Source organism: Parasteatoda tepidariorum, chromosome 2 (assembly GCF_982258835.1).
Source record: "Parasteatoda tepidariorum strain Cologne lab strain chromosome 2, Ptep-v5.0, whole genome shotgun sequence".
NCBI lineage: Eukaryota > Metazoa > Arthropoda > Arachnida > Araneae > Theridiidae > Parasteatoda > Parasteatoda tepidariorum.
The window spans coordinates 113,684,287-113,697,756 of NC_141756.1; positions in this window are offsets into that span (position 1 = coordinate 113,684,287).

Genomic DNA, 13,470 nt, shown 5'->3' on the forward strand with positions numbered 1-13,470 from the left:
AATATACCTTTAGGGGCCCACTGTGACCCCCCCTAATTGGCCTATAAAAACTATCTTCAGCAACCTTGTTTGGACCATAGACCCCTACTTAGGGTCTCAGTTTAAAAATTATACCTTGATATTAAAGGGAGCTAGGGGATCTTGAAATTTGAACCTTTCTCGAGGCATTTTATTTTTTTATTATTTTTTTTATTATTCTATTACGTTTTGTTTGCTGGACTTCACACACAGAAAACACCCCATGCATGCTAGAATATCCAAAATGTTACAATAGAAGTCGAAAAAGAGCAAATAATCTGATTTTCCTGATTTTTCCAGTTTTTTTCCCATATTTCCAATAAAAAAAATTTTTTTCCTACATGCAGTATCCTCCAGAATATCGAAAAAAACATAAAGAAATAATATAATTTAAAATAAACCAAAAAAAAAAAAAAAAAGAATATTTTTTTAAAATTAAACCGTCCCTGGGATTCGAACCCAGGACCCCTCCCTCTTGCTGCGAACTTGCTTGTCTGGTTGCCTACCTTCCAGTCCACGGTGATACGTGAAGCCTACCACAGTTTCGCTTCAAAAGCTCTCTCCTTTCATCTTCGCAATATACCTTTAGGGGCCCACTGTGACCCCCCTAATTGGCCTATAAAAATTATCTTCCGCAGCCTTGTTTGGGCCATAGAACCCTTCTTAGGGTCCGAGTTTGAAAATTATACCTTGATATTAAAGGGATTTAGGGGATGTAGAAATTTGAACCTTTCTAGAGCCATTTTAATTTTTTTAATCTTTTTCTTATTATTCCATTACGCTTTCTTTGCTGGATTTCACACACAGAAAACACCCCATGCATGCTAGAATATCCAAAATGTTACAATAGAAGTCGAAAAAGAGCAAATAAACTGATTTTCCTGGACTTTTCCAGTTTTTTCCCATATTTCCAATAAAAAAATTTTTTTTCCTGCATGCAGTAACCTCCAGAATATCGAAAAACACATAAAAAAATAATATTATTTAACATAAAAAAAAGAAAAAAGAATATTTTTTGAAAATTTAACCGTCACTGGGATTCGAACCCAGGAACCCTCCCTCTTGCTGCGAACTTGCTTGTCTGGTGGCCTACCTTCCAGTCCACGGTGATACATGAAGCCTACCACAGTTTCGCTTCAAAAGCTCTCTCCTTTCATCTTCGCAATATACCTTTAGGGGCCCACTGTGACCCCCCTAATTGGCCTATAAAAATTATCTTCCGCAGCCTTGTTTGGACCATAGACCCCTACTTAGGATCTGAGTTTGAAAATTATACCTTGATATTAAAGGAAGCCCGGGGATCTTGAAATTTGAACCTTTCTCGAGCCATTTTATTTTTCTATTCTTTTTTTTATTAGTCCATTACGCTTTGTTTGCTGGACTTCACACACAGAAAACACCCCATGCATGCTAGAATATCCAAAATGTTACAATAGATGTCGAAAAAGAGCAAATAAACCTGATTTTTCCAGTTTTTTCCCATATTTCTAATAAAAAAAATTTTTTTTCCTACATGCAGTATCCTCTAGAATATCAAAAAACACATAAAAAAAATAATATAGTTTTAAATAAACAAAAAAAAAAAAAAAAAAAATTTTGAAAATTTGACAGTCCCTGGGATTCGAACCCAGGACCCCTCCCTCTTGCTGCGAACTTGCTTGTATGGTTGCCTACCTTCCAGTCCACGGTGATACGTGAAGCCTACCACAGTTTCGCTTCAAAAGCTCTCTCCTTTCATCTTCGCAATATACCTTTAGTGTATATACTTCGCAATATACACTGTGACCCCCCTAATTGGCCTATAAAAACTATCTTCGGCAGTTTTGTTTGGACCATAGACCCCTTCTTAGGGTCCGAGTTTAAAAATTATACCTTGATATTAAAGGGAGCTGGGGGATCTTGAAATTTGAACCTTTCTCGAGCCATTTTATTTTTTTATTCTTTTTTTTTATTATTCGATTACGCTTTCTTTGCTGGATTCCACACACAGAAAACAACCCATGCATGCTAGAATATCCAAAATGTTACAATAGAAGTCGAAAAAGAGCAAATAAACTGATTTTCCTGGATTTTTCCAGTTTTTTTCCCATTTTCCCCGTAAAAAAAAGAATTTCCAACATGCAGGAACCTCCAGAATATCGAAAAATACATTAAAAAAATAGTTTTAAATAAACAAAAAAAAAAATGGAAATTTGACAGTGTCTGGGATTCGAACCCAGGACCCCTCCCTCTTGCTGCGATCTTGCTTGTTTGGTGGCCTACCTTCCAGTCCACGGTGCTACGTGAAGCCTACCACAGTTTCGCTTCAAAAGCTGTCGCCTCTCATCTTCGCAATATACATTTAGGGGCCCACTGTGACCCCCCTAATTGGCCTATAAAAATTATCTTCCGCAGCCTTGTTTGGACCATAGAACCCTTCTTAGGGTCCGAGTTTGAAAACTATACCTTGATAGTAAAGGAAGTTAGGGGATGTAGAAATTTGAACCTTTCTAGAGCCATTTTAATTTTTTTAATCTTTTTTTTATTATTCCATCACGCTTTCTTTGCTGGATTTCACACACAGAAAACACCCCATGCATGCTAGAATATCCAAAATGTTTCAATAGAAGTCGAAAAAGAGCAAATAAACTGATTTTCCTGGATTTTTCCAGTTTTTTTCCCATTTTCCCCATAAAAAAAGAATTTCCAACATGCAGGAACCTCCAGAATATCGAAAAACACATAAAATATAATATAGTTTTAAATAAACAAAAAAAAAAAAAAAATTGAAAATTTTACCGTCCCTGTGATTCGAACCCAGGACCCTTGCTGCGAACTTGCTTGTTTGGTGGCCTACCTTCCAGTCCACGGTGATACGTGAAGCCTACCACAGTTTCGCTTCAAAAGCTCTCTCCTTTCATCTTCGCAATATACCTTTAGGGGCCCACTGTGACCCCCCTAATTGGCCTATGAAAATTATCTTCCGCAGCCTTGTTTGGACCATAGTGCCCTTCTTAGGGTCCGAGTTTGAAAATTATACCTTGATATTAAAGGGAGCTAGGGGATGTTGAAATTTGAACCTTTCTAGAGCCATTTTAACTTTTTTTAATTTTTTTTTTATTATTCCATCACGCTTTCTTTGCTGGATTTCACACACAGAAAACACCCCATGCATGCTAGAATATCCAAAATGTTACAATAGAAGTCGAAAAAGAGCAAATAAACTGATTTTCCTGGATTTTTCCAGTTTTTTTCCCATTTTCCCCATAAAAAAAAGAATTTCCAACATGCAGGAATCTCAAGAATATCAAAAAACACATAAAAAAAATAATATAGTTTTAAATAAACAAAAAAAAAAAAAATTTTTTTTTTGAAAATTTGACAGTCCCTGGGATTCGAACCCAGGACCCCTCCCTCTTGCTGCGAACTTGCTTGTATGGTTGCCTACCTTCCAGTCCACGGTGATACGTGAAGCCTACCACAGTTTCGCTTCAAAAGCTCTCTCCTTTCATCTTCGCAATATACCTTTAGGGGCCCACTGTGACCCCCCTAATTGGCCTATGAAAATTATCTTCCGCAGCCTTGTTTGGACCATAGAACCCTTCTTAGGGTCCGAGTTTGAAAATTATACCTTGATATTAAAGGGAGTTAGGGGATGTAGAAATTTGAACCTTTCTAGAGCCATTTTAATTTTTTTAATCTTTTTTTTATTATTCCATCAGGCTTTCATTGCTGGATTTCACACACAGAAAACACCCCAAGCATGCTAGAATATCCAAAATGTTACAATAGAAGTCGAAAAAGAGCAAATAAACTGATTTTCCTGGATTTTTCCAGTTTTTTTTCCCATTTTCACCATAAAATTTCTTTTTTCCTACATGCAGTATCCTCTAGAATATCGAAAAAACCTTAAAAAAAATATAATTTAAAATAAACAAAAAAAAAAGAAAAAAGAATATTTTTTGAAAATTTAACCGTCCCTATGATTCGAACCCAGGACCCCTCCCTCTTGCTGCGAACTTGCTTGTTTGGTGGCCTACCTTCCAGTCCACGGTGATACGTGAAGCCTGCCACAGATTCGCTTCAAAAGCTCTCTCCTTACATCTTCGCAATATACCTTTAGGGGCCCACTGTGACCCCCCTAATTGGCCTATAAAAATTATCTTCCGCAGCCTTGTTTGGACCATAGAACCCTTCTTAGGGTCCGAGTTTGAAAATTATACCTTGATATTAAAGGGAGCTAGGGGATGTTGAAATTTGAACCTTTCTAGAGCCATTTTAATTTTTTTTAATTTTTTTTTTATTATTCCATCACGCTTTCTTTGCTGGATTTCACACACAGAAAACACCCCATGCATGCTAGAATATCCAAAATGTTACAATAGAAGTCGAAAAAGAGCAAATAAACTGATTTTCCTGGATTTTTCCAGTTTTTTTCCCATTTTCCCCATAAAAAAAAGAATTTCCAACATGCAGGAACCTCCAGAATATCGAAAAACACATAAAAAAAATATATAGTTTTAAATAAACAAAAAAAAAAAAAATTGAAAATTTGACAGTGTCTGGGATTCGAACCCAGGACCCCTCCCTCTTGCTGCGAACTTGCTTGTTTGGTGGCCTACATTCCAGTCCACGGTGATACGTGATGTCTACCACAGTTTCGCTTCAAAAGCTCTCGCCTCTCATCTTCGCAATATACATTTAGGGGCCCACTGTGACCCCCCTAATTGAACTATAAAAACTATCTTCAGCAGCCCTGTTTGGACCATAGACCCCTACTTAGGGTCTGAGTTTGAAAATTATACCTTGATATTAAAGGGAGCTAGGGGATCTTGAAATTTGAACCCTTCTCGAGCCATTTTATTTTTTAATTCTTTTTTTTATTATTCCATTACGCTTTGTTTGCTGGACTTCACACACAGAAAACACCCCATGCATGCTAGAATATCCAAAATGTTACAATAGAAGTCGAAAAAGAGCAAATAAACTGATTTTCCTGGACTTTTCCAGTTTTTTTTCCCTTTTTCCCCATAAAAAAAGAATTTCCAACATGCAGGAACCTCCAGAATATCGAAAAACCTATAAAAAAATAATATAGTTTTAAATAAACAAAAAAAAAATAAATAAAAATTCTTGAAAATTTGGCAGTGTCTGGGATTTGAACCCAGGACCCCTCCCTCTTGCTGCGAATTTGCTTGTTTTTTGGCCTACCTTCCAGTCCACGGTGATACGTGCAGCCTACCACAGTTTCGCTTCAAAAGCTCTCTCTTCTCATCTTCGCAGTATACATTTAGGGGCCCACTGTGACCCCCCTAATTGACCTATAAAAACTATCTTCAGCAGCCCTGTTTGGACCATAGACCCCTACTTAGGGTCTGAGTTTGAAAATTAAACCTTGATATTAAAAGGAGCTAGGGGATCTGTAAATTTGAACCCTTCTCGAGAAATTTTATTTTTTTATTCTTTTTTTTATTATTCCATTACGCTTTGTTTGCTGGACTTCACACACAGAAAACACCCCATGCATGCTAGAATATCCAAATTGTTACAATAGAAGTCGAAAAAGAGCAAATAAACTGATTTTCCTGGACTTTTCCAGTTTTTTAACATATTTCCAATAAAAAAAAAATTTTTCCTTCAAGCAGTATCCTCCAGATTATCGAAAAACACATAAAAAAAATAATACAATTTAAAATAAACAAAAAAAAAAAAAAAAGAAAAAAGAATATTTTTTGAAAATTTATCCGTCCCCGGGATTCGAACCCAGGACCCCTCCCTCTTGCTGCGAACTTGCTTGTATGGTGGCCTACCTTCCAGTCCACGGTGATACGTGAAGCCTACCACAGTTTCGCTTCAAAAGCTCTCTCCTTTCATCTTCGCAATATACCTTTAGGGGCCCACTGTGACCCCCCTAAATGGCCTATGAAAATTATCTTCCGCAGCCTTGTTTGGACCATAGAAACCTTCTTAGGGTCCGAGTTTGAAAATTATACCTTGATATTAAAGGGAGTTAGGGGATGTAGAAATTTGAACCTTTCTAGAGCCATTTTAATTTTTTTAATCTTTTTTTTATTATTCCATCACGCTTTCATTGCTAGATTTCACACACAGAAAACACCCCAAGCATGCTAGAATATCCCAAATGTTACAATAGAAGTCGAAAAAGAGCAAATAAAATGATTTTCCTGGACTTTTCCAGTTTTTTCCCATATTTCCAATAAAAAAATTTTTTTTCCTACATGCAGTATCCTCCAGATTATGGGAAAACACATAAAAAAATAATATAATTTAAAATAAAAAAAAGAAAAAACGAACAAAGAATATTTTTTGAAAATTTAACCACCCCTGGGATTCGAACCCAGGACCCCTCCCTCTTGCTGCGAACTTGCTTGTATGGTGGCCTACCTTCCAGTCCACGGTGATACGTGAAGCCTACCACAGTTTCGCTTCAAAAGCTCTCTCCTTTCATCTTCGCAATATACCTTTAGGGGCCCACTGTGACCCCCCTAATTGGCCTATGAAAATTATCTTCCGCAGCCTTGTTTGGACCATAGAACCCTTCTTAGGGTCCGAGTTTGAAAATTATACCTTGATATTAAAGGGAGTTAGGGGATGTAGAAATTTGAACCTTTCTAGAGCCATTTTAATTTTTTTAATCTTTTTTTTATTATTCCATCACGCTTTCATTGCTAGATTTCACACACAGAAAACACCCCAAGCATGCTAGAATATCCAAAATGTTACAATAGAAGTCGAAAAAGAGCAAATAAACTGATTTTCCTGGACTTTTCCAGTTTTTTTCCCATTTTCCCTATAAAAAAAAGAATTTCCAACATGCAGGAACCTCCAGAATATCGAAAAACCTATAAAAAAAAATAATATAGTTTTAAATAAACAAAAAAAAATAATAAAAATTCCTGAAAATTTGGCAGTGTCTGGGATTTGAACCCAGGACCCCTCCCTCTTGCTGCGAACTTGCTTGTTTGGTGGCCTACCTTCCAGTCCACGGTGATACGTGCAGCCTACCACAGTTTCGCTTCAAAAGCTCTCTCCTCTCATCTTCGCAGTATACATTTAGGGGCCCACTGTGACCCCCCTAATTGACCTATAAAAACTATCTTCAGCAGCCCTGTTTCGACCATAGACCCCTACTTAGGGTCTGAGTTTGAAAATTAAACCTTGATATTAAAAGGAGCTAGGGGATCTTTAAATTTGAACCCTTCTCGAGAAATTTTATTTTTTTATTCTTTTTTTTATTATTCCATTACGCTTTGTTTGCTGGACTTCACACACAGAAAGCACCCCATGCATGCTAGAATATCCAAATTGTTACAATAGAAGTCGAAAAAGAGCAAATAAACTGATTTTCCTGGACTTTTCCAGTTTTTTAACATATTTCCAATAAAAAAATTTTTTTCCTACAAGCAGTATCCTCCAGATTATCGAAAAACACATAAAAAAATAATACAATTTAAAATAAAAAAAAGAAAAAACGAACAAAGAATATTTTTTGAAAATTTAACCGTCCCTGGGAGTCGAACCCAGGAACCCTCTCTCTTGCTGCGAACTTGATTGTTTGGTGGCCTACCTTCCAGTCCACGGGGATACGTGAAGCCTACCACAGTTTCGCTTCAAAAGCTCTCTCCTTTCATCTTCGCAATATACCTTTAGGGGCCCACTGTGACCCCCTAATTGGCCTATAAACATTATCTTCCGCAGCCTTGTTTGGGCCATAGAACCCTTCTTAGGGTCCGAGTTTGAAAATTATACCTTGATATTAAAGGGAGTAAGGGGATGTTGAAATTTGAACCTTTCTAGAGCCATTTTAATTTTTTTAATCTTTTTTTTATTATTCCATTACGCTTTCTTTGCTGGATTTCACACACAGAAAACACCCCATGCATGCTAGAATATCCAAAATGTTACAATAGAAGTCGAAAAAGAGCAAATAAACTGATTTTCCTGGACTTTTCCAGTTTTTTCCCATATTTCCAATAAAAAATTTTTTTTTCCTGCATGCAGTAACCTCCAGAATATCGAAAAACACATAAAAAAATAATATTATTTAAAATAAAAAAAAGAAAAAAGAATATTTTTTGAAAATTTAACCGTCACTGGGATTCGAAACCAGGACCCCTCCCTCTTGCTGCGAACTTGCTTGTCTGGTGGCCTACCTTCCAGTCCACGGTGATACGTGAAGCCTACCACAGTTTCGCTTCAAAAGCTCTCTCCTTTCATCTTCGCAATATACCTTTAGGGGCCCACTGTGACCCCCCTAATTGGCCTATAAAAATTATCTTCCGCAGCCTTGTTTGGACCATAGACCCCTACTTAGGATCTGAGTTTGAAAATTATACCTTGATATTAAAGGGAGCCAGGGGATCTTGAAATTTGAACCTTTCTCGAGCCATTTTATTTTTCTATTCTTTTTTTTATTAGTCCATTACGCTTTGTTTGCTGGACTTCACACACAGAAAACACCTCATGCATGCTGGAATATCCAAAATGTTACAATAGATGTCGAAAAAGAGCAAATAAACCTGATTTTTCCAGTTTTTTCCCATATTTCTAATAAAAAAAATTTTTTTTCCTACATGCAGTATCCTCTAGAATATCGAAAAAACCATAAAAAATATATAATTTAAAATAAACAAAAAAAAAAGAAAAAAGAATATTTTTTTAAAATTTAACCGTCCCTGGGATTCGAACCCAGGACCCCTCCCTCTTGCTGCGAACTTGCTTGTCTGGTGGCCTACCTTCCAGTCCACGGTGATACGTGAAGCCTTCCACAGTTTCGCTTCAAAAGCTCTCTCCTTTCATCTTCGCAATATACCTTTAGGGGCCCACTGTGACCCCCTAATTGGCCTATAAAATCTATCTTCAGCAGCCTTGTTTGGACCATAGACCCCTACTTAGGGTCTGAGTTTAAAAATTATACCTTGATATTAAAGGGAGCTAGGGGATCTTGAAATTTGAACTTTTCTCGAGCCATTTTATTTTTTTATTCTTTTTTTTATTATTCCATTACGCTTTCTTTGCTGGATTTCACACACAGAAAACACCCCATGCATGCTAGAATATCCAAAATGTTACAATAGAAGTCGAAAAAGAGCAAATAAACTGATTTTCCTGGATTTTTCCAGTTTTTTTTTCCCATTTTCCCCATAAAAAAAAGAATTTCCAACATGCAGGAACCTCCAGAATATCGAAAAACACATAAAAAAAATAATATAGTTTTAAATAAACAAAAAAAAAAAAAATAATAAAAATTTTTGAAAATTTGACAGTGTCTGGGATTCGAACCCAGGACCCCTCCCTCTTGCTGCGAACTTGCTTGTTTGGTGGCCTACCTTCCAGTCCACGGTGATACGTGAAGCCTACCACAGTTTCGCTTCAAAAGCTCTCTCCTCTCATCTTCGCAATATACATTTAGGGGCCCACTGTGACCCCCCTAATTGACCTATAAAAACTATCTTCAGCAGCCCTGTTTGGACCATAGACCCCTACTTAGGGCCTGAGTTTGAAAATTATACCTTGATATTAAAGGGAGCTAGGGGATAATGAAATTTGAACCTTTCTCGACCCATTTTATTTTTTTATTCTTTTTTTTATTATTCCATTACGTTTTGTTTGCTGGACTTCACACACAGAAAACACCCCATGCATGCTAGAATATCCAAAATGTTACAATAGAATTCGAAAAAGAGCAAATAAACTGATTTTCCTGATTTTTCCAGTTTTTTTCCATATTTCCGATAAAAAAATTTTTTCCCTACATGCAGTATCCTCCAGAATATCGAAAAAACATAAAAAAAATAATATAATTTAAAATAAACCAAAAAAAGAAGAAAAAAGAATATTTTTTTAAAATTTAACGGTCCCTGGGATTCGAACCCAGGACCCCTCCCACTTGCTGCGAACTTGCTTGTCTGGTGGCCTACCTTCCACTCCACGGTGATACGTGAAGCCTACCACAGTTTCGCTTCAAAAGCTCTCTCCTCTCATCTTCGCAATATACCTTTAGGGGCCCACTGTGACCCCCCTAATTGGCCTATTAAAATTATCTTCCGCAGCTTTGTTTGGACAATAGAACCCTTCTTAGGGTCCGAGTTTGAAAATTATACCTTGATATTAAAGGGAGCTAGGGGATGTTGAAATTTGAACCTTTCTAGAGCCATTTTAATTTTTTTAATCTTTTTTTTATTATTCCATAACGCTTTCTTTGCTGGATTTCACACACAGAAAACACCCCATGCATGCTAGAATATCCAAAATGTTACAATAGAAGTCGAAAAAGAGCAAATAAACTGATTTTCCCGGATTTTTCCAGTTTTTTCCCATTTTCCAATTAAAAAAAATTTCCTACATGCAGGAACCTCCAGAATGTCGAAAAACAAATAAAAAAAATAATATAATTTAAAATAAACCAAAAAAAAAATTAAATAAATAATTTTTTTGAAAATTTGACCGTCCCTGGGATTCGAACCCAGGACCCCTCCCTCTTGCAGCGAACTTGCTTGTCTGGTGGCCTACCTTCCAGTCCACGGTGATATTTGAAGCCTACCACAGTTTCGCTTCAAAAGCTCTCTCCTCTCATCTTCGCAATATACCTTTAGGGGCCCACTATGACCCCCCTAATTGGCCTGTAAAAATTATCTTCAGCAGCCTTGTTTGGACCATAGACTCCATCTTAGGGCCCGAGTTTGAAAATTATACTTTGATATTAAAGGGAGCTAGGGGATCTTGAAATTTGAACCTTTCTGGAGCCATTTTATTTTTTTATTCTTTTTTTTTATTATTCCATTACGCTTTCTTTGCTGGATTTCACACACAGAAAACACCCCATGCATGCTAGAATATCCAAAATGCTACAAAAGAAGTCGAAAAAGCGCAATCGTCAATAGCATAGCCGAACAAAATCCTTCGGAGTCTGCTGAGAAGTTCTTTCGTATCAAATATCAGTAAAAATTCTTAAAAATGAGTCATTTCAAGGACCTTAATATCTAAATAATTGTATTTAAACCAGTGATAATCCATAATTCGATTTATATGAATTAAAAAATATTCCTTTTTCCTTTATTTCAAGGAAATTTTCAAAACTTAAAGAAGTAAAATATTTTAATAAAAAAAAATATGATAGAAATTAAATTGTGTTTTCTGCACCAACAGCCTTGTTGCAGCTCTCCGTTTCTGTCATTAACAGAATAAAAAATTGTGAGCACAATAGAAAGCAGAAAAACTTTAAAAGCAGATTATGGCATTGACTTGAATTTCTACAAGTGAGCAGTGGTGGCTCAGGAGATAGAGCATTCGCCTCCTAATGAGGTTACTATTCCCGGGGTTCGAATCTCAGCGGTGACTTGTCGATACGAACTCGGCTCACTCCGACCACAGTGCAGATGCGAAATAGCCTCAGTGGAAGACGGATCATGGGTTAGTACACTTTCCTTCAGATTTTCGGTGGGAGGTTCTCGTAGTCTCCCTCTCCATATAGCGCAAAAGCGGGTTAGTTCCATCAAAAAATCCTCCACGAAGGCAAATTTCTCCCAATGCCTGATCCAGGAATTCCATTGTCCTCTGGATTAGGTTCAAAATTATAAGTAACCCTATAAATTGGGTCTGCTGCTCATAGATGGTTAGAAAATAAAATTTTTTACTTGTTATAACAGGACATTCGACCACGATTAAAACATAAACAATTAGTGTATAACAGCGCCTTAGAATAATTCCTTTTATTAGTTACGATGAGTGTTGCGAGTGAAGTAGTGAGAGCGTAGCGAGAATTTCTGTGATTCACAAAATCGACAGGCTGTAACACTTTTGTAGGTTAGAGCCCGAAGAATTGTTACACGAGATACTCAGAATAGAGCCTGAGGTCGGCCTTTGTCTAAACAAGGAAATTATCCATTTAAAACCTTTTATCGTAAGTAAATTTTTACACTGAACACAATGTTTGCTTAAAAGTAGTAAAAAACAAATTGCTGAACATTTTATCTGGAGTCGGAGCCTACCCACAAGCCCGAAACCTGTTCAGTAAACGAGAGTCTGAGCCCGTCTCGGTCGGTATTCTGTTAGGCGAATCTGATTGTTAGGCTTAAATCTGTCATGATTATCATTTCCCAACCGATAGATATTGCTTTGTTCTTTATGATTTTTTAGATTTCAATTTAATTTAAAATTTGCTTTAAGTATTAAACTGAATTTAAATTTCAGGCAATTATCTAACAGTTTATTGCATAAAATTCTTTCTATTTCTTTTTGTACTAAAAACCACAATATGCAAGTAACCCATTTTTAAATGTAGTAATGAATTAAGAACTAATATTAAATTCAATTAGTGTTTTTTCTAGTGGTTTCTTCCTCCTTTTCGTATTCGTTCTTGACCTTACGTTAAAACATTAATGATCATTTCTATGCTCAGCTATAGTGTTACCGATGTTTGATGTATAATACTATGGCGGCCGTTTAATTTGCATAAGGTAAAAACATTCAACGCTCGCAATGAGAGAATATATGTATTATTTAGCTTTTGTCTTAATTAAGTGTAAAATAAAAGATACAATTGAAGCTTATGTTACTTAAAAAAATATTTGGCGTACTACTTTAACTAATTTTCATTTAATGTTTTTTGTTGCTATAGAGACCATTGGTTTTAATTTTTTACCAAAAACATTTAACATTCCAACAACATCCCGTTGTGGATTACAGAGTGTCAAAAAAGTTGAAGCTTTACAATTTGGAAACAAACACCAAAATGGTGGCAATGCTTCCAGCATTGCGCATCGACTGCCTTTGCTTCACAGCCAAACTTGTACCCATCGTTTTGTTGCAGGGTAGACTTTAAAACGCTACTGGAGATCGAACCCAGGCTTTCATCATGACAACTTAGTGCTTTAACCACTCTACTATCGATTTTCAAAATTTTTACTTAAGTTAATATTTAAATTTTTTCTCAAAACCATGAAATAAGTACATGAATAAGTGAGTCACTTCGTTTTGCAACACTAAATAAAATTAATTAATATATAAAATAAATTCATAGTTGAAATAAATTAATATATAAAATTATGTAACATTAGTAGTGTAATGGAACCCATATTTGCCTTAAGTATAGATAAACTCATTGCATGGTTTAAATTTAAAGGGTCAATTCCCTAAAAAATGAATTTTTTATAAACGAAATAATATCCTCCCTATTTTTTAATGCGTTTTACTTAAAGCAAAGTTAAAATAATTTCTTCTATGTCAATTGTATCCTTTAAATAAATAAAGATGTATGAAAAAATCAGTTTTTTTAAACTTAAATCTGAAATTGATCATTAATACTAATTTTTCTTGCATTTATTTTAGAGTAACCAACTTTTAACAATACTTAATATAGAAACTTTGACAACAATAAACTAATAGAGAGTTATATAAAAATTTTATGAAAGATATTATTTAAACAATTGTTCACATTGTTGCAATAGATGC